We start from the raw sequence: 22,567 nt of genomic DNA, 5'->3' as shown, positions 1-22,567 counted from the left end.
TTCTTTGTATAGTAGAACCATTTGGGGGCAAAACCTTCATGAGAGGAGGAACTCACCCATTTGATTTTTGCCAAAATACAAACAACACCTCTTACATTTCCTGGTTAGAAGTGGAAATGCCTGTCTTTGGCTGTGCCTTGTGACTATTACTATTAGTATTGAGAGACAAGAGTACTAATAAAGTAATCCATAAGACCTTAATTTTGGAGGCCCAAGTTCATTTACTCTAGCATACCCTTATTTTCATCTTCTATAAAATACACAAAGTTGGACAAGAAAATCATTTTCTTTTCTCCTCACAGAATCTCATAAATGTATCTATTATTCCAAAGGTAAGTCTTTACTCCCTGATTTATTTACTATTTCAAGCTTACTGGCTGGTAAACTCTACAGAGAGGCTTCTCAATCCTCATTCCATATTAGCTTTATCTGGAAAACTTTGAAAAATGCTGATGCTCAGTCTCTCCCCACCCTCCAAGCTTTCGGATATAATTGGCTAAGGAGGTGGGACCAAGTGTCAATGTTTTAAAGCTCCTTAGCAGGCAGGGCTGAGACCTTCTCTCCTGGAGAAAATGATTTGCCTCTGAGCCACAACTATTCCTGCTCGCTTCTCAAGGGGGCGTCGGGTGTGTGTGCAGGTCTGCATTGGCTGGTTTAAAGTTGCTGTTGGAGAGGCATGTTCTTGGTGGCTGTCGAGAGCCTGCATTTTGGGGCTATATCATCTTTCAGGTCTTAAGTTCACATTTACCACTTGTAAGATAAGCTTCCATCTAAAATGGACCCCTATTCCTCTGCCGCGGAATCCTCCTTGTCACGTGCCCAGCAGCGCTCTGTAGGGAGGACGAACCATTATAGCGGCGGCAACGGAGACAGGACACACCAGGCCTCCTCCTTCCTGGGAGTGGAAACAAGCCAGGCTATGCACGTGAACCACGCAGCCCTTAGTAACCTGAGAGGAAGGTACTGGTGGGACACTGCATGGCCCACCGATTTGTTAAATTTAATCCCATAAACTAACATTTGTAACTAGCAGAAAGGTGTAACATTCCAACTGACAGATATGTAAGGTAAAGGAGTCAGACAAAGGAATGTTGCTTCTAATTAAAGAGAGATTAGTTTTTCCTGAATCATAGGTGTTAGGTTTTTTTCTAAGTTTTCTCTACTGCATATCTGTTCCTTTAACAAACAGCAAAATCACATTTGTAATGATAATATGTTTTCCTTCAGGGAAAGAAAAAAAACATGCTGATGTGAGTCACAGGTAAGTTTGGCTTAAGAGCAACTGTGACAATTGCCTTTGGTGCGGTGACTGCTCTTCCCCTCCCCACCTCCCCCAAGTTCCTTTCAAAATCCTACATCAATAGTCTAGTACTCCTAAACATTTGCATTTGCAGTTTTATTGCGTTCACCCAATAAATTGTTTCTATAATTTCTCAGTTCCACAGAATTTAAAATGTTTCTCTCTTTTAGCCAAAATCAGGTCAATTTTATTGGCTCTTAAAAAGAGGTAGTTAGCAAGACTATGAAAAGGTATCCAATGACTCTAGGTTCATGGAAATAGCTTTAAACAGATTCCAAGTGTTGGAAAGATTGAACCTCAACCATGCTGACTGCAGCAGAAAGTAGAAATTAAGTCTTCCCTGAGGATGGTCAACTGTTTAATATAATTTTTAATGATGAAACACCTTTAAATTAGGAGGTGGGCAGTTATTTTGACCACAGAGGGAAATATGTAATGTAAACCCTGAAAGAATGAAGAATGAAAGTGAATTGAATAAGGCAAGATGAGAAGTAATATAGTGTCTCAAATCCTAAAATGATTAAAGTCTGTCTTCTGGGCACCTGTTTTCAAAAGTGTCCTCTACAATAACATCCGTCCCCAAACAGCGGTGATGTTTGCAAATAGGTCCCAGTTACGTGACTTGATTACAGATTCCACCCAGTGTCTTCGGCACCAACTAGACTCAGTGTCCTTTCCTCTGCCTCTCTGCCTTGGCCGTGTTGGATAAAGGGTGGCTTCGCAGAATTGCAAATACTTTCCTCATGAGCAGTGTAGGGAGGAAAACTTTTTCTTTTACCCTTCTAGGTTCTTTTTGGCTGGTCTATTAATTAAATTGACATCAGACAGATTAACAGGAGAAAAACAAATACAATTTTATACATATGGGATCCCCGCAAAGACATGAGAGGCTTAGACAATCAGGCAACTGAGCTTCTATGCCATCCTGAGCTAAGGAGAATGGGGTAGGGCTCTCGGGCTCCAAAGAGGACGAGGACTCACAGGAGGTGGGAAGAGCAAATCTTTAGTAAGTGTCATGCCATGCTGAGACAACGGGCCACAGACGTGAAGCAACTGCCCTGGTGAGCGCCCCACAGCTTACCACGCCTAGCGCAGGCTCTCTGTAGCTGTCTCTGGGGAAAGCTCTCTTCCTGAACCAGGCCCCATAGGTAAATTCTTAGAGGCAGTTGACAGGGAGGAAAAGCTCTTCTTCCTAAATCTTTCAAATCTTCATTGTTGTCAGTACAAAATAATCCACACAGCAAAGTGGCAAGTGGCACATTTTGGAGAGGCTCCTTCTGAACCCCTTCAGCAGGAAAACAGGAGAAACACATCTGCAAAATGATAAATATTACAGGAAGTGTTCTAGGGAGTGAAGTCTGCATGACACAGCTGCTGACAATTAGGAGTGTATGTGTGTATATGTTTATCTTAGGCTTTTGCAGTTTCATCTAAATGCCTTTACATCTGAAAAGCAGTATATGCATGTTATCTGTAATACACAGCTAAGGGTTTGCTTTTGTTTTTTTCAGATCATATCTGGCCTTTCCAGCAGTAACAGATGAAAATATATCAGCTTTACAGAAGAGGAAACAAAACCACAGAATTTTGAGTTCTTATATGTAAGAAAGAAAAGCAAACTAGAAGCCAGTCTCCTGACTCTAGTCTAAATTAGGGCTCTTTCCATTAAGCAGAGCTTCTTAAACATACAGGAATCACATAGGGTCTTGTTTAAATGCTGATTCTGGTTAAGCAGGTCTAGAGCGAGGACTGAGATTCTCTTTAAAGTCCCAAAGCTGGAAGGCCAAGCACTACACTTTGAGAAGCTAAGCATTAAATCATAGTAGCCAGCCAGAGCATATCCCTTAACCATACTTTGGCCTGAACATGCTCAAGTTTTTTCCAAGATAATTTTTCTTTCTTCCGGGGAGAGGGTACCAATTAAGGTAAATAAAAAATTACAGTTTCTGAAGTACTTAATATTGCCAAGTACTGTGTTAGGTACTGTGGCTGACATCCTATCATCTATTATATCATTCAATTCTCACTCAAATAATGTATTGTTTTCTCTTTTATATCCACCATGAAATACCCTTAGGGAGACTGAGGGGGGGGGGGGTTTCCCCACAGTAACGCACAAAAATGACAGAACAGGAGTCCGAACCCAATTCTTCTGACCTCCCTGTGGTTTATATCAGAGCACCGGCACCGGCACCGTAAAGGGGGTACCTTTGAGCTACTTCAAGCACATTTTTGTGCCTTTGTTTTTTTAATGAGTTTTAGTATTTCCAATAGTGAATGTATGTAATGCTTATAGGAGCAGCTTTATTCGTGGCTACTTATCTTGACACAGGAGTTCTCAGCTTGGCGGAGGCGGAGGGAGAGTTTGCAATGTTGTCTTAAGGTGTAATTTTGGATGGATACCAAAATAACTTTTTACTTTCATACCTCCTTTGTGAAAGATGAAAATCTTTTAAAAGCTGGAGCTCAAAGAAATGTAAATAAAGCTTATTCAGGTCTGACATTTCAAAAGAGGTCACCTCACCAGCAGTACCAGCCCTTGTCTATTATCAGGTTTTGTGTCACTCATGTTGATTAAGGTTGATAAACAGTATGAAGCACTAGGGGAAGGCCAGAGCGCACAAAGAAAGATGCAGCTGACTTAAAAAGAACCGCCTTTTCCTGAGAATAGAAAAGCCCACCCTCCCTCTATGCCTTTGCTTCCAAAGAGAAAACATTCTTATTTCAGAGATGGAGCAAACACCTCACAGAGTTCTGCTGCAATGTTAACTGTGCGGACAGTTAACCAAGCTACTAAGCCTACTGGGTGGAAGAGCTGATGCTCTAATCATCCGGCTCCCACTGTGATCCCCATTCCATCCCTCAAACGGGTCCTGGATGGACTTGGACATCAGTGCAAAAGGCGACTGGGATGCATGAAAGCTTCTGTGGGATAAAGAGATTGTTTTATCAGTCCTGTCCCATCCCCATTCCTACCACTGCCCTATCATATCCCAGTATACTTCTGACCTCAATTCCAACATAAGGGAGTGTCCACCACCAGCAAGCAGTAGTCTGCCATCAGCTGGGTGTCCTACCATTCAAAACAGTTCTGACTGTCTACTGGATACAGCGACAGACTTCAGGTTAAGGGCTCAACCCTACAAGATTGTCCCCTTTCCCACTACCCCCGCTTTAGACAGCGCTCCAAAGTTCAGGGTGGTACCTATGCTTCTGGCTGGCTGGCTATTGATCAGGAAGATTCCAATGATCTCTTCCTAGGGATAGATTAATTTTCTAGAGCAGCTCACAGAACCCAGGGAAACATTTTACTTACTAGTGTACTGGTGCATTATAAACATATATACTTCAGGAACAGCCAGAGGGAAGAGATGCATAAGGTTAACTGTATGGATAGGGCACAGACCTTCCACACTCTCCTCCCTGAGCAAGCCACTAGCCCCCAAACACAACGTGTTCACATACCTGGAAGACATAAGAACCCGTCCTTTCAGTTTTACGGAGGCTTCATTACATAGGCATAGATGAGTGAATCACTGGCCCCTAGCAACTGATTTGTCTTCCAGCCCCTCTCCGCTTCCCTGAGGTGGCAGTGGGAGACCTAAAGTTCCTGCCCCCTAATAGAGTGGTTGGGTCTCTTAGCAATTAGTGCCCATCTTTATCCAAAAGTCCCTTTATTAACATACAAAAGACACCTTTATTTATTGCTCTCAGTACTTAGGAAATTCTATGGTTTTTAGGAACTCTGTGTCAGAAAAGGGGATAAAGACCCAATACATATTTCCTATTATAAATTGCAAGGATTGCATCCAACATTGGAGACAGTCCCATGGGCAATGGCATCTGCCTCACATTCTTTCCCTCTTTCCTGGACTTTGTTTCATGGCCGGCGCTCTGCCGCCTCCTTGCCCACTGTGAGGCAAGAGCATCTTATGCAAGCCCAAGATCCAGGCATCGGGCCAGTCCCGTCCCCTCCTGATTTTGGTCATCTCTACTCTTTCCTCGTTGCTTTCCCTTTAAAGCACACAACTTTTTTTTATTTTTTCAGTATTTAGGAATAGACTTTGGATTCAGGCAACTGTTTTCTATCTTATAAAATCCCTAAAAAAAGGGAAGTGAAACTACAGGGATGACACACTCAAATTTATATCTCAATAAATTGTAACAATAATTAATTTCCTTTCCATTTGTTTATTTCCCCCTAAGTAGCACACTTAGGAAATATAGTAAAGGCACCGGACACAAACAGGCTGAGACTCGGTGCCCAAAAACATAACAGAATAGCTGTGTGAATTTGGGCAAACCTCAGTTTCCTCTACTGCAAAATAAATCCAGTAATATCCCTCCCATCAGGTTGGCATAAGGGCTATATCGAAAATTTTTACCCTGTAAGACTGTCTCACAGTGCCCAACAAATTGAGTCTTTGTTGCCTAAGACATGTTTAATCAAACCAGAGGAACTTTACATTCCAGAGAAATAGTACTATTTCTACCTACCACCTTCAGAGAGGTTTGAAAGGAATCTTTATATCAATTTGAAATAATCCTTAAGCTATAACACTCTACAGTAAGATTAACCTGCAGACCTATGCCCACCAATTCTAATAGTTTAAAGAAAAAAGGAAATAAAAAAGAATCTAGTAGGAAGTTCATAGTTGAATTAATTTTTGAGTTGTTTCTTCTAAATATAAATGTAAAAGTTCAACTCCACCATATAAAATATAGACAGTATTTCCCAGTCATTTTCATACTGTGATAAACAGAATATGATCATGTTTGCACAATATTGTGGATTAAATAGATGAGGTTGCTTGTGATTGAAAGCAATGGACGTGGGGGCCTAAATAGCCTAAGGTCCCATTTGGCAGCCCCTAGGGCTGACAAAATCAAGCTTTTGGCCTATTTGCAACCCATTCAGGAGTACCAGAGGCTAGAAGTTGAGGGGCTCTGAGCTAGGATGTAGAAACGATTTTCATACATGTATGGAATCTGAAGCATACAGCTGTATTTGGGAGTGGGGTATAAGTTGGAATAAATAATAAAGTAATTAATCAATACCTCCATTGATCCGTGGAGTAATCATATGTGCCTTTGGATCTACTTACTGGTTTTATAGGAAGGAATAAGATGCATTTACTGCTTTTGAGGGACTTCTGAGCTAGAATAAATTTGTCCAGTAGAAATAACAGGCAAGCTTTACATGAGAGCCACATATATAATCAAAAAATTTAGGAAGGTAAAAAGAAACACATAATATTAATTCTAATTAACTTTAATTAACTCAAGATAGTATCATTTCAACATGTAATTAATATGAGTCATTAAGATATCTGGCATCTGTTTTTTTGTACTAAGTCTTTAAAATCTAGCATCCGCATCTCAGTTTGGACTAGACATGGTTTTAATGCTTGGTTGCAACGTGTACCTAATAGCTACCATCTTAAACACTTGAAGTCTGCTAAATTAAGACAAGCATGCAAGAAGATAAGAGCAATAGAAAGATGGATAGAACTGAGTGAGAAAACAAAGGTAAAAAGAGGCGAACCCCCCTTTCAAGAGCACTCAAGTAAAATATATAGTTTTATCTCCTGCAAACTCAAGAATAGACCCACTTTCCTTATTCATTTACTTGAGAAGATATGGAGGCAAAGCTTCCTTTCAATTGCCCTAGAAATAATGAGAAAGCAATCATTTTAAGAATGATGTAATGCCCTGTGTTTATTTGCTCTCTTTTGCCTCTTACAGACTACCAAGTGCATTTTAATAATCCCATGTGAACTAAAGGTGCAGTGTTTTTCATCAAAGAGACTTTTGTGCCCATCACCCTCCTTCCTCCTACTCAGTCAGTGGGGCTGCAGCAGCTGCCCCACAGTGCGTGCCCCAACCAGGTAAAATCAGGCACCAAAAACTGGGCCTCAATGAGAAAGACAATGGACGGATGGGGAGAAGACGGTGCGGGAGTGAGGGTGGGTGGGGGGCTAGAAAGAGACAGTGACATAGAGACAGAGAGAGAGAGAAAGAGAGAGCTTTTAAAACCATTAAGCTCCAAATTCCTTAGTTATTTTACTTTCAAATGATTTGGGGTGTTGCCTAGTATGGAAAAAGTGACCTAGTTATGGTCTTTAAGACAGCCTTTAGAACCAGATTAGGCAGTAAAATGAAGCATAATTCACTAAGTGGCTCAGAGGAAGGGGAGAAATGTAATTCAATAAGTAGAAGTACTAGAGAGATATGCAAAATTCATGGGTTTCTTAACGCCTGGCATTTTAGGATAAGACTGTTCCTTATTTTAAAATTGGACTCTTTAGCAGGATTATTCAATATCAGCAGTGCTGGAGTTGGCTTTGGAACTGTAATTTAAGGTGTAAATTAAGGTGTCCTCAACTAGGATGAAATACCTTTAAAGAAACTGAGATATAAAATATGAGCCATTTTCAGGTAACAGAAGACAATTGGGAGCTATTGAAAACGGACCAACAAAAGTGAAAAGGGGAAATAAAGAAACAGATTACAGGACCAAGCCTGAGTACCTAATTTAAAACAAAAATGGTTTCCTATGGTTTATGATGAGTGATAAACAGAGTCCACTGTGTGGCCATAAACATATATCTTTAGCTCAGAAAATATGAGTCTCACTGTCAGCTTAATGTAGTGATTGAAGTTCATAGCCTTTCTCCTTGAAAGAGTTACAAGGCTGAAGTTACCATTCTGAATGATGTGCTTGGAAATTATGAACTATGACCAAGAGGTATTAGTTTTTAGTGCAACTTAATCATGAATTTAGCTATTGCAACTTATGTTGTAAAATATGTTTAGTTACATATTTCTAAGAGCAGCTAGAGCAGTGAAGTATTAATAGCGATAAAACTTCATTAAACTGGCATTAGACTTCTGAGAAAAACCCATAAAACTCGAAAGGAAGAACAGCCCGGGAATTCTGCCTCCTCTGGCTCCAAGTCAGCTTTGTTATAATAAAGTCGTTCAAAAGACTCAACAAGGAGCCAAGAAGGGTCTACTGAGAAACCTCCGGTGTTAAAAGAGGAAATCTCTGATTCACCTAGAAGACTAATCAGGGTAGAAACACAGGAAATTCTGAGATAAAGCTTCCTAGGAAACACTAAAATGGAAGATGGGGATATTGACTGCATTAGCATACAAAAACAAAGCAAAAAAAAAAAGGTCCAAGAACAAAGAAAAAAAAGAAAGAAACCATAAACCTGAGGGTAAAATGACCATTCACAGTTCTTCCATAGACAGTCTGCTCCCTGTGTCTGGGCAGCAAAATTTCCAATTCCAAGGTCATCATTCTATAAACACACTCAGGAAGGACGAGTCACAAATCATTGACTGTCAAGCAGAGTTCAACCAAGGGCAGGAGCCACGGTATTTCAAATGAGGAGTTCCACTGAGAAACCATCAAACTGGAGATTTGGAACAAATGTAAAAACCTGCTCCCATCTCCTGGAAGTTTTCTAATGGGAAGATGGAGAGAGCTGAGACTGGGAACCAACATTTCTGGATGTGTATTAATACTGGAGGCTCTGCAGCTTTGTTATTCAAACTGTGATCCACGGGCCTGTGACATTGGCCTCACCTGGGAGCTTGTTAGAAATGTGGACCTACGGGCTCATCTCCTTTGGAGCACAGTGCCTTTGTACAAGAGTCTGGGTGGTTTTTAAGTATCTGGAAAGATTGGTTGAGAAGCAAAGCTTTGCACCAGGTTTGTCATTTAAGACTGACAACAAACAAGCATAGGAAAACAGTGCTTGTAACTGTCCAAGGTTGCTGTGCTAGCCAACTGCAGAAATGCAATTCCAACCTAAATCGTTCAAATTCCTCTAAAAACAAAAATAAATTATTTTTCTTTTTCTTTGCTTTGTAATATTATTTGTATATATTGCATATACATTTTATATTTCATTGTAAATGAAAACAAACAACAAAAGATTCTTGAGATTGTGTTTCATTTGTTCTCATTTGCTTTTCTCAAGGGCCTAACAGTTGTTTAATATTAAAGTGTTGATGGAATAAGAGTTTATTTGTGGAACACCTGTTCTGCGTCCAGTGTGCTATAAAATAGACCACAGTCTCCTAGTATGATGGACAGACACATGGCTTGACATCTAAAATCAAAGTGAGACTAACACTGAAAAAAAAGATTTTTCTCAAAATCAGCAAAAATCCTAAGACAATTTTCAGTTTACAGAGCCACAGAAGAAAACGGTCATTTTCCAAAGCAATCTCTCAGTCAAAAATGAAGGAGGGGTTATTAAAAAGGGGAAAAAACTATGATAAAATCCCTCCAAAACTTTCTAATCTCTTTTTTAGGCAGGAAACTGGCTGTTGATTTTCCTAAAGCTGCACAATTGCTGAGAGTTAAGCAAATGCAAGTTCCCTTTGTGAGCCCTCAGAATAATAGCTCATCAATCTCCCCCCTCCCCCGCCCTCCACCTCTGTCTTGCTGAAAATTCTAGCACATATTATAGAAGTTTAAGGTGATGGCAGTAAAACAATTTGTTAAGGGGACTTGTAAAGAATCACAGTGTGCTAGTGTGGGACATTAAAGGTGGATAGAGACATCTTGATTCTCCTTCAATTATGAGTTCAGATTGAAGTGCCCCCTCCCCTTGAGTATGAGATGACCTTAGCTGTTTGCCTGACCAATCAGTAGCAAGCAATGTTCCTGGACTTTGACGCTAGGTTGTAAGAACTGTTGCAGCTTCCAACAGGGCCCCTTGGAACTCTTTGAGAACCCTGAGCTGCCCAGTAAGAAGATTGATACTAATACTGCCTGCAGGAGAGGCCGCAAGTACGTCCTCTGGTTGACAGTCCCAGCTGAGCCCAGCCTTCCTGTCATGCCCTCCCCCCAACCTCACCAAAGCACCAGACATGTGACTGAAGGTATAGTGGACCCTGTGGTCCGGCTGTTAGCTGAATACCACCAGTATGCAACTCTTGCTGTTCCATCCAGTTTCAACTTCTGATCCACAAAGTTAAGCAATATATTCCTATGGCTGTTGGTTTGAGAGTAGTTTTATTTTTCTGAATGCAGCAGTAGATAGCTAGAACAGCTGGTATAACCCAATCTATTCACGGGAAAGCTTTTTACTCTAGATCTAGCTTCATTACAATGTTCACAGCAAAAACTGAATTCACTAAGGAATACATTTACTTTGCAAACATGTCAGGAAATTTCAGAAATGTGTGAATTGATTATGCAGTAAACAACTAGTCAAGAATCCTACCCTATGCTCATTGCCAAGTGTGCATTTAAAGTGAGAGATGATGGCCCTCCCTACCCAAATATGGAGCAAAGCAAAATTCCAGGCAAGGAGCTACTTAGTCTATGCAGATGATTTAAAACTTCCAGCACTTTCTTTATGCAAAGAGCACCTTGAGTGTTCCAAAGCAATTACTGCAAAGATAACTGAGATGAAATGAAGCAGAATGTTGGATTTATCTTCATGGACAGTTTTCCACATAGTGAAATGTCTCCCATCTGTCTCTGCTTCTTTGACATTAGATTGATCGGTTAACTAGCTTTAGTAGCAAAAGATCAACGAGCTGACAAATTGTTCCCCTTGACTTCAAAGCACACTAAGGCCTAAATTTTAGGCCTAATGATTTTAAATCACCCTTCTGGTTACAACGAAATGCATGATGTGACTTAATCAAATCTCTAAGCAGTTTGTAAAACATGGTTTGTTTGTATAAGTCAGAGACACTGGGGTAATAAATGGATATGGAGTGGATGGGGGTGATCGTAGCTCCTATGTGCCACATGCAGGATTCTATTGAATTAAAAAAAAACCCTGTTAATGATGACACCATATAAATGGACTTGGCTGTAAATTAAGCAGACCTCATTAGCCTGCCTTTCTGGGGGAAATGCATTCCTTTTTGTGGATAAGGATGAAATAAAATCTCAAAGGCTCATGTAATAAAAAGAAATTGGAACATTCTACATGGAAAAGCAAAGCACCCAATGATCCAAAAGTGATTCATCTACCAATTTTGGCTCATGTTCCAGGACTTGAATGTTAATAATCATAATAATACCATTTGTTTGTAGTGAAATATTAGTAATATTACTGTGGCTATAATGATTATTATTAACACCAGCAATTACAGCTTCCATTTAGTCAGGTTTTTAAAAATAATAGAGAACAGACAAATTTGAGAATCTCATAAAAGTTAGGGACTTCTTTCTAATGAAAAGAAGGCCTCCATTTAGAAAAACACTCACCTACGGAAGGTTTATGCATACCTCAGGTTCATCTAGGGGTTCCCAAAGTCCCTCCCGGGGGGGGTTTCATTTCTAGGTTAAGAATCTCAGGATAAGTACACAAACTGAGCCAGGCCTTTAATATACAGTCTATTTGATTAATCCACTCAACAACTCCACATGTGGGATGTGACTGTCCTCATTTCTGTGTTGGAAAAACTGAGTCTCTAGGGGTCACTAAGTGAAGAAATTGGTTTGGGATGTCATGTTTGTCTGATTCCAAGGCCCTTGGTCTGTAGAACAACGTGGACTAATTTGAGACATTTTCCTTTGCATTGCTGCTTTACAGGAAGGGAACACTAGCCTTCAATTTTATTGAGATTGAGGAGAGGATAGAATGTGTTATGCACCCTTGCCTAATTTCCAGTTCTGGAAAATAGGCACTTGTTTCAATCAGTGAAATGTATATGCTATAAATACATATATATATATATATTTCATACACACATTCCTATCATAATACATATATAAATCATCAGTAGGCACTAGGCACTTTGTAGATAACTAAAATTTATCAGTTACTGGTATGTACTGGCTAACTTGTTTCTCTTTTCTATAGATCTTCCTTTTCTCATCTATAAATAAGGTGTTAAATGTTTGAAAGCCTGTGCTGTTGTAGAACTGCAAGAGTTTTGAAATACAAACTGGGGCACAGGGATGGGAGAGGAAGGAGGAAAGAAGGAGATGAGTGGAGGGAGGGAGAGAATCAGAGAGCAGAAGAAAAAGAAATGTAACAGAGAAGACAGGGAGTTTTATCCCAGGTTCGTGCTGTGAGCTTTCGTTCAGACAAAAATGGCTAGTCTCAGGCATTTTTGGCACCATGGTGAGCATCTGTCTTTCATTGACAAGGCTGTGTACACTCTGAGCAACAGAAAACATAGTCGGTCTTTTTAAAAAATAGTTCTCTCTAATGCTCTTGTGCCTAGTATTTGGACGAGGGTAAACGTGCTTTCTTCTAGAATTGCAATGACATTATTGACACATAAAAATCTACGTTTCTGAGGTTCATGATGAATCATCCCTCTCTACCTGGACTTTGTTGTAAAAGTGACAAGATGTCGTTCCTATTGGTGTTTTAGAACATATTTGCTTTTTATAAGTTGTTTTCTAAAAGTAGTTTTTGTTCTAATTATCATAATTATCAATAGTCATGGAAAAATTGAGATGCTTAAGTATGGAAATAAGTTGAATAATGAAAGTCACTCTATCAACAGCTTATACCTGTTCCAGTTTCCAGAAGTGCTGCTATTAAGAATATCTTGCATACAAGAGCCCATCTGTCTATCGTCTTTATATTATGTAAGTCCAAAAAATGGCTTATTATAAGAAAATATATTAAAAAATAAATACATATTCTCTAACATTTAAAATTATATGCATTAAGCAAATTCCCATATTTATACACAAAGATCTGCTCCATTCATTTTACTGGTTACATACAATTCCATTATATATGTTGCCATTATTTATTTGGCCCATGATTGATGAACACCTTAAAAGATTTTCCCTAGAACGGTACTATTACAACAAATACTTCTATAAACATTCTTGTAGGAATCACTTTGTTCACTTGAGTAAATGAATGTATGTACAGATTTCTAAAAGTGGCTGGGTCAAAAATATATCCATTTGAAATGTTGAGATATTACAAAATTGCCTTGCTAAATGGTTACACCAATTTTCATTTCATCTAATCCTGTAGAGCAGTGTCTGTTTCTCCACTCGGTCAAAATGCGACATTACCAAGCTTTTTCATATGTAGTCAGTGATATTAGTAAATTATGACTCTTAATGATTTCTAGGGTTTCTTTACATTAATTATTAATGCATTTCCCATTCTCCTCACCTTTTAATAATTGTCATATATCTCTGTTTCTATTTTCAAATCATTGTTCTATGACAATGCATTACTTCTGAGGCACCACCTATATTTGCTGATTGTAACTTACACAGAAAGAATTACCCTTTCGGATCTTACATTTTCCATATTACTCCCTCTCATCGCCCATTTCTTCCTGCTATGGCTTGCTAATACACTCATTTATATTCCATCCATTTCCAAGGCTGATTTGAAGTGTCATATGAAAAAATAGCAGGCATGAAGAAAAACAGCATTTAAATGGAAGGAAAAATTCCTTAAAAAATTAATATTGTGACTTTAGCAGTAAATCTAGTTCTGGGCTTCCTAGATATCAAGGCGAAAAGAGCAGTCAATGTTTTGATTAATACACAGACTATATATATAGAAAACATATTAGTTCATATAGAGATAAACCTTTATTCTGATGCTTAATTATTTAATAAATGTTTCAGGTACACATTAACAATAGAACATACTGTATCCTCAAAAATTAATGGCCACATATAGCAAAGATTTTTTATAGGACTGTTTAAAAAAGAGACAAATATAACCTGAAAATACCATTCACAAAAGGCATTTCTTCTAAGACAGAAAAAGCTTAGCTATTACTGGTAGATATTAACTTGACTATAAATCATTTTTTATAGTTAATGTTTTCCCTATTGAATTGAATTTTAGGTCTGAAGAGAGAAAAAAATGTGAAATATGTTTAATTGTCTGAGCAAAGGAATGTTGCTAATGATAATTATGATTTATCCTCAGACAAATTGCAACTGCTCTTTTTGTCACTTGCATCCAATATCCACTTTTTTTCCTCACAATAACACAAGAATTTCAGGTAAACCAACCTAGAGTAATTGGGGAACATGAAGAACATTTCCGAGCATTAATTCAGTGTAATCCAATCTACCACCTGAACAGCATCACCATATATCAAACCAACTCATCGATCCCTTTATTCATATTGTCTTTTGAGACAGCTCTTCTGTTCCCTAAGCACATGGGTGTCAGCGTTCTCTCATGAATGCCCTCCTTCTTTTTTTCAATTATTTACCTTTTGATATTTTCCATGTGCTGGTTGAAGAAAATGTTGACTCCATGCTCAATGGCAACTGTAGGAAAAACTAGGGAGAGAGCCCAAATAAATTGAATTCAACCATTTGACAAAGTAGCTCTTTTTTAAGGCTACATCTATCTGTACCTATGGTACCCACTGGATAGAGTCTAAACTCTAATGTACCCCTTTCCCATCATTCTGAACTACTTGTTTTCTGAAAACTCATGGAATTTCTTGCCTTTCAGGTTTTCCTCCTGCTGGAATTTCAATTGAATGACTTACTATTGCCTAAAGCCCTTCTATGCACAATCAGCACTTAATATATTTATAGTATGCATCATGTCTTATGAAACTCTATTGACTTGATTATTTCTTCCATTGAATGAATATATATGTGTATATTAACATCTGGTCACATGAGTCTAGTAAGCACTAAAAAATATTTCTTAAGCAAATTAATTAATATTTCTTAAATAATAAAGACTTTTCAATCACTCATCAGGAAAGCATTCATTCTTAACTGCTTTGTGCCATGTATGGTGAGAGGTTCTGTAGATGCAATGAGGGCTACACAAAATTCCTGTTTCAAGAAGCCCAAAGTACACTGGGAACGTGCGTCCACATATTCATAGCATATTGATGGAAGGTAGCAATGCTCTCAGAGATAAGCTCAGGACTCTCTCAAGTTACTCAGCAGGGAGTACCTGCACCTACATGTGTGTTCAGGAAGAGTTTCACATAGAAAATGCTAATGAAGGATGAATAAAAATCTGAAGGTTGAACACAGACAGAGGTTTACACTGGGCAGAAATAAGAATGTAACCACTCACTGAGGCCTTAAATCTGTATTAGGAGGAACACACACTCACAGATTTTCACATACAGAAAGAAGATAAGTAAATCCGTATAAGTATTAGCTATAGATTCATATGTCACCCTTCCTAGGAGTAATTGCATACACCCACAGGAAACACCAAGAAATAGTCTGAAATAGAAATGTACTAGACATAAGGATAAACTCTATAACATTTACTAATCAGAGGCTATACTAACTTTAAAATTTATATTTGAACTGTTTACTCAGAAAAACAATGGAAGAGACAGCCAGCTGCAGAGAGACCCTTGATTGTATGGAATTAAACAAATTTCTCACTGGATAAAGAAGTACTTTCTGAATCGACCCACTTCTCACCTTCACTACTGCACATCTAGCCCAAAGCCCAGTTGTGTCACATCTGGGTGAGTGCGGTTATTTCTGAACTCATCTCCTGCCTCCCTGCAATGTGTGAGCATATAAAAAAAAACACTGAGTGATCCTTCTGAAATACCAGCCAGATTATGTCACTCTCCTTCTCAGAGGCTGCCAGCTGCTAGGGAAATCCGTCAATCCTTGACAATAGTCTGTAAAACAGTAGACAATATGGCCTCTTGCTCCCCTCTCTCTGTCCCACCTCTCTTCCCACCTAGCTCCAGCCACATGGCTTTCATTCATTTTTAAACCAACAAGCCATACACCCATTTTCAGGACTGCTGCATTCTCCTTAATAATATGTCTATATCGCTCCATCTCTTCGTTTAGACTTTTGTTCCAATATCAGATTTTCAGAGCTTTTACACCTGACTGCCCTCTGTGGAATAGCATGCTCCCCAATGCTTAGCTCCTTGCCTGTTTTATTTGTCTTTGTAGCACTTATATTTTTACTGTCTGTTTCCCCACAACTAAAAGGCAAGCACCATGAGAGCAAGGAATATTTTATGCAAAGCTATCTATATACGGTGGACACTCAATAGATACTCACTGAGGAAATGGGCAAATGCCTTTCAGAGCCCTTACCCTGTAATGTGCATTATAAAAAATAACATAAATTACAAAATCCAAGAGAAGGATGTGATATTTTGTGCTTATTAACAGCTTGGACATGGAGCTACTCTGTCAGTTATCTCACATTTATCCGTCTTCTGAGCAGCTATTTACTTGTCATGTTTCTACTAGCTTAGCATGGAACCTATCACATTTCATACACACTTGGGGTATTACTCTTCCAACAGATATGAAGGGAAGAACACTTTACCTGCTTTGGGGCCTTCAATGAGTCAGATCAAAAGGAAATCAAGTGGTCTGTAGGTCTGTCCCAGTGACAGTCCAGAATTAGTGGTTGGATAAGACTCTGAGCTTTGAAATAAAGAGATAGAACAGAAAATCTGGTTGAAGCCAATGAACACACTCTCAGCGGGCAGGTGGTAAGATCATTAAAGGGAAGAATGTTTAAATTGCTAAAATGGAAGTTGTGATGGTTACATATATGTGTTAATTTGGCCCATGGCTGCCCAGGTAGCTGGTTAAACATTTCTGGGTGTGTCTGTGGATGAGACTAACATTTGAATTAGTAGACTGAGTAAAGCGGATGGCCGTCCGCAATATGCAATACAGGTGGGCCTCATCCAATCCAGAAAGACTGACTAGAGTAAAAATCTGAGTAAGCAAAAGTTAGTCCCCCTGACTGACTGTCTTTGAGCTCAGGTATCAGTCTTCTACCTTTGGACTTGGACTCGGACCACAACTTAACACCATCAGCTCTTCTGGATCTTAGGCCGTCAGGCTACTGGTCCTACACCCTGGCTCTGCTGGGTGTCCAGCTTGTGGACAGCAGATCATGGGATTTAGCCTCCTTTTATCACATGGGATTTCTTGGTCTCTTACAGTAAATCTCTCTCCCTCTCTCAATCTCTATCCATATGTTAAATATATGTGTATATATCTATATAATGTATACATATAGATATCTATATATATTCTGTTATCTCTATCTATCTCTACCTATCTATCTATCTATCTATCGTCTATCTATATCTATCTATCATCTATCTATCTATACTATTGGTTTTGTTCCTCTGGAGAACCTAGACTTAATATAGAAGTGAAGAAAAGAAGAAAATATAGCACAAAGGAATCCAGACAGTGGATTGAATATGCAATTCTAGATAAAAATTTTACTTAGATCTGTAATGAGTGAGAAGTTGAAAATTTCCATAAAAACTCTAGAGCCCCTTGCTTCTCCAGCCAGATGCAAGTGACTTATGAGGGCTGTGCTTTCAATAATATGCTCTAGATTCACGGTCAGAGGAGAAAAGCTTATGAAAGAGGGGAGGGCGCAGAGAGCAGGCAGGAAGAAGAAGAAAGGGAGGAATAAAGACGGAGAGGGGACGGGAGAGGGAGGAGGATCCAGGAAATGTCAATGGGTTTTCTACTCACTTTTCTCACGGTAACTTCTGAGTTTATTTTTCAATAAGAACTGGCTCTTCTCAAAATTCTGTTTTTTTTTTCTTTCTCAGGAGACTCACATGAAACTGCAGGGTTGGGGAGAGGGGTTGCCATTTAGTTTCCATGGAAACATCTCTGATTTCATCGTGGCACCTCTATCATCTTAATCAGCATGTTGTTAATAAGATAATTTGATGCTGAATTATAAATATGAGAGATGAGAGGAAAGCAAGGCTTGGTGGTGGGAGGTATGTGGGGAAGCCACTGAGCCCCCGAGGAGAGCCGGGGTCACATGGGCCTGGAAGGATCAAGCCCCAGGCTCATCGTGGTCCCACTGCCTGTGGAGCACATGCCCCGAGCAGGGGCACCAAATTGCAGCAGAGCTGGATTTGCATCTGGGCTCTGCCAAACAGCCCTGTGACCTTGGGACATTCTTTACACTCTCTGGGCCTCATATTTTATTTAAGCTTTGAGACGAGGATAATCATGCCTACCGTTTACAATGCACCATGACTATTAAATGGCATAAAAACATGAGGTGCCTGGCATGTGGACGGAGCATATTTGGAATTCAATAAATGTTAATTCATCCTTCCTTTCCTGAGAGAATATTTTCTTTCATTTGTTCAATTATTAATTTATTCAACAAATATTTACTGACCAACTCCTGGATGTTAGGTACTGTGCTAAGCACTGATGATAAATGATGAGAGAGAAAAAAGGAAAAATCTAGTTCTTTATAAGTGAATAAAAATATGAATCATTTATTATAATAATCACTATTTTTTATAAATTATTACTCATAAGCATGATGATGTACAGTATAATCATCATATAATATAAATAAAATAATATAAAATTATTTCTTAAAAACTATTATTTATAATTTTTATTATTGGAGCTATAATTCCCATTTCTGGAATTGTTGAGGCTCCTGATGACCTAGAATTAGAAGAGGGACATTTTGCTCTGATGACACGAAATGGCACCACACCTTCACAATGTCACTTCTTTCATCTAATAGACCTTCTCCACCCTTACTTGCCCTGAAAGCTCTCCAGAGTTCTTCTGAGGCCCTCTATATGTACCAGTGTTTAGCACTGAGATTATAGCATAGAAATAAAAAGATGTGGTCTTGGAACCCCAGAGGTTTACAATCTGTTTTTATAACTCGGGTCTAGCATCTAGTATCTAACACAGGGCTTAGCAAATACTTTATGCATGTTGAGGTAGCATATGAATGATGAATATCCTACAGGAACTGTGGGTATCTAGGAAATTCCAATCAGCACTATCATAATAATAGTGCCAAATCAGCAAGTCTGTATGGCTGCAGAGAGGTGGGGCTAAGGTAGTGGTTCTTAGCCCTGGGCACACTGGCATTACCCAGGGAGCTTATAAAGTCACTGATTTAATTGCCAGGAGTTTTAGGAACTCACCAGATCCTAAGCTGAGCATGGCTCTGATGGAAAGAGTCAGTGTGAAATCATCTTAGCTCCCTTAGGCTCCCTCAGAGGCTAGTAGAGGTAGATTTGGAATGACTGCTCTTCAGGCCTGACGCTGTTGACCTGAAACCTTTCCATCAGGCTAGTGTGCCTAGAATGTTATCTCCCAATATGGGACACTTTAAAAAATAATTCAAGTATTATACACTTATTCTAGAAGGAACCTGAATATGAACCTAAGTTCAAAGAATGTCACCAAAAAATATATATTCATGACAACTCTAACTCAAAGACAGAAAGAAAACATGACAGTGAACAAGAATCTTCCTCATTCTCCCTCCCAGACCCTGTCTCCCTCAAGGATAACTGCTGCTTGGATTTGTAGTAGCAGAGATTAATTTCCTTGTTTGTATACTTATATAAATGTAATCATAGAGTCTATGCTCTCTTGTCTGGTTGCTTTCATTCGGTATTTTGTTTGAAAGGTTCATCCATATCATCTGTTTAGTTGAAGACCATCCATTCTTGCTGCTGTATAATAGCTCATTGTGAATGTTACCATGATTTATCTGTTCATTGCACTGCTGGGCTTTTGGAGAGCTTCCAAGCTTGGACTAGTACTAATAAAGTCATTATGTGCAAATTAATACATGTACTTTGGTGAGCATATGTATGTATTTCTTTTGTTGAACTTTGGTAGATAACTGCCAGACAAGGAATGGTATCAATTTATTCTTCCATTAGCAAGGAACAGGGTTTTTACTTGCTCCACACCTCAGTCTTTATCAGTTGAGCCATTGTGACTGGTTTATATTAGTAGATAACTGTGGTCTAAATTGCATTTCCATAATGATGAATGAAGTTGAGCATGTTTTTGTATGTTGATAATTTATTTGCATAACATCTCTCAGGAAGTACATGTTCAAGTCTTTTGCCCCTAGTGGGCCGTATTGTCTTTTTTTCTTAATGATTTGTTGAAATTCTTTATGCATTCGGTATTTACAAATTATTTGTTCGATATATGCAATCAAAATATCTTTTTCCCTCTCTGTGGATAGACTTCTCACAATTTTTAATGGTATCTTTTGATAAATGGAAGTTCTTAATTTTAATAAGATCCAGTTTATCTTTTTTAATCCCTTGTGATTAGACTTTTTGTTGATTTTTAAGGAATAGATGCCTACTCCAAGCTCAGGACACACTTGAGAGTGAAAAGTGGTGCTAAAATATTCTAGCACAAATGACATGAACTGGACCATCTCAAGCCTACCAAGACATCTATGCATTCCAAGCTTGTTGTGTCCACTCTGGGATACGAGACCAGTGGGTCTCTATCCTGTTGGCCCATTAAATTACCTATGAAGCTTTTTCTTAAAACTGAAGTATCATTAATATATAATCTTATATTGGTTTCAAATATATAACACAGTGGTTCAACAGTTACCCATATTATTAAATCCTCACTCCCTCTAGTGTGGTTACTATCTGTCAAGATAGAAAGATGTTATAGAATCATTGACTGTATTCTCCATGCTGTACTACCATCCCTGTGACCAACTTATATTATGACTGAGAATTTTTGTGCCCCTTTATGCCCCTCATTCTTCCCACCTACCCAGCCCAAAACCTCCCCATGGTAACCACTAGTTCCTTCTCAGTGTCTGTGAATCTACTACTGTTTTGTTCATTCATTCTGTTTTGCTTTGTTTTTATATTCTACAAATAAGTGGAATCATATGATATTGTCTTTCTCCACTTGGCTTATTTCATTGAGCATAACTGCTGCCAAGGGTACCACCTCAGATGAGTGAATCACAATTTCCAACGATGTTGCAAGGTGTGGGTGACTTTTTATTATATTTGAGAGCTACCCAGGTAACTTTGTGACCTACTAGGTGTGATGAACGACCACTCTCGGCTATTGATTCTCAAACTGTAGGCTTATCCCAATGACGTTTGTCCCACTAAAAATTCTGATTCAATTTGGTGGGCAAGGTGAGGCGCTGTACTTCTATTTAGCATCCAGGTGATGCTGACATTGATGGTCTGAGAATGCCATTTGAGTAGAAGGATTCTAGACAATATTTCTTCTCCTGGGTAACTGCTGACCCAGGTATCTTTGTTGGGTGAAGCTGTCATATGCACTGTTAGATGTTTAGCAGCATTGCTGGCACTACCCGTTAAATGCTAATTGCATCCCCCAAGGTGTGGCAATAAAAATGTTCCCAGGCATTGCCAAAAGCCACTTGGGGGCAAACCCAATCTTGTTTGAGAATCACTTGCCTAAATCTTTTAGACACATCTTCATATGGCTGAGAAACACAGGAAGAGAGTGCCATGGTGGATCCCAGGTCACACTACTAAGTGGTTGGTTAGATAAAATCTTATACAAGTATTGCATAATATTTTATCATTGTGAATATACACAATCTTGATTCAAAGAGCCAAATCACATTGCCACATCTGGATTGGATGAGCTGATTAGATATTAGTTTGTTTCCTTTGAGTAAGATGACAAAACATGGCACCTGATCTCTGGGTACTTTTCTTTTCCAGGCCCAGGGTAGGAAGTGTCACTGAGGAGTCTGGCGGAGAAGGAGAGGCAAGGGTGACAATAACTGCTCCTTCACAAAGGTTTCAAAAGCATTACAACCCCATCCATGCATCCAAAAAAAAAATATCTCTCAATGCCTAGTCAAGTATTACAAAATGCTTTTCTTACATGGCTACTTTGACACCTAAGTCATTCTAAGTTACTGGAGCTTTAGATTTCAGAAAGCAACTGTTAGTATATTTAGTAAAGTCCTGTAGATTACGAAAACAAAAACAAACCACTACTCTGTTTTATAGGCTGGGCAAGATTTACGCATGCGCACTTTTCCCATTGAAACTGTACCTTGTGGATCATATTTCCAAAGCCACTGTTTCCAAAGCTACTATGCCTTCTCTACCTCCCTGTGACATCATAGCTGGCTTCGTGTTCATTCCATGATCATTTGGAAAAGGGATGCTCTGGTGCACAGAGGCATAGTTACCTGCTTTCCTTGTCTCCTGTACTTTAATTTTCTAGGGATCAAAATTCAAGGAAGTTCCAAATGATAGAGCACAGTGGACATCTTAACAGCCACGATTATTATCATTAGACATCCACTATCTTTTTTTTATTTTCTTTACAAGAGTGCTTTTTGCTACATTTATTTTACTTTTTTAAGAGAAAGAAATCGTGTGCCAGATAGAATAGAAGTAATCAGAATTCTGAATGCCAAATAGGATTCAAAATGCCTATGAATAATCTCAGCTTAATATGCTCTTAGCTTTGCCTTAGATAAGAGATCCTGCCCATAAAATAGTACAAGA

At 38.9% G+C, this 22,567-nt stretch overlaps 2 long non-coding RNA genes across 2 annotated transcripts; one reads left to right on the top strand and one right to left on the bottom strand.

The window, feature by feature from the left end:
- Window positions 1-844: 844 nt before the first annotated feature.
- LOC140846951 (uncharacterized) lies at window positions 845-15,726 on the top strand. Its single transcript, XR_012126515.1, has 6 exons — window positions 845-960; window positions 1,228-1,261; window positions 2,812-2,901; window positions 7,046-7,188; window positions 12,800-12,884; window positions 15,588-15,726. It is a non-coding gene; the product is annotated as an uncharacterized lncRNA (long non-coding RNA).
- Window positions 14,434-22,147, bottom strand: LOC140846952 (uncharacterized). The gene is made up of 4 exons (XR_012126516.1): window positions 22,107-22,147; window positions 17,757-17,851; window positions 16,576-16,676; window positions 14,434-14,570 (listed from the first exon to the last, which is right to left on the bottom strand). It is a non-coding gene; the product is annotated as an uncharacterized lncRNA (long non-coding RNA).
- Between the last annotated feature and the right edge of the window lie 420 nt (window positions 22,148-22,567).

This window comes from Manis javanica, chromosome 17 (genome assembly GCF_040802235.1).
Source record: "Manis javanica isolate MJ-LG chromosome 17, MJ_LKY, whole genome shotgun sequence".
In the NCBI taxonomy this organism is placed as follows: Eukaryota; Metazoa; Chordata; class Mammalia; order Pholidota; family Manidae; genus Manis; species Manis javanica.
The sequence above is the reverse complement of the archived record's forward strand: the minus strand, read 5'-3'. Positions and strand labels throughout refer to the sequence as shown.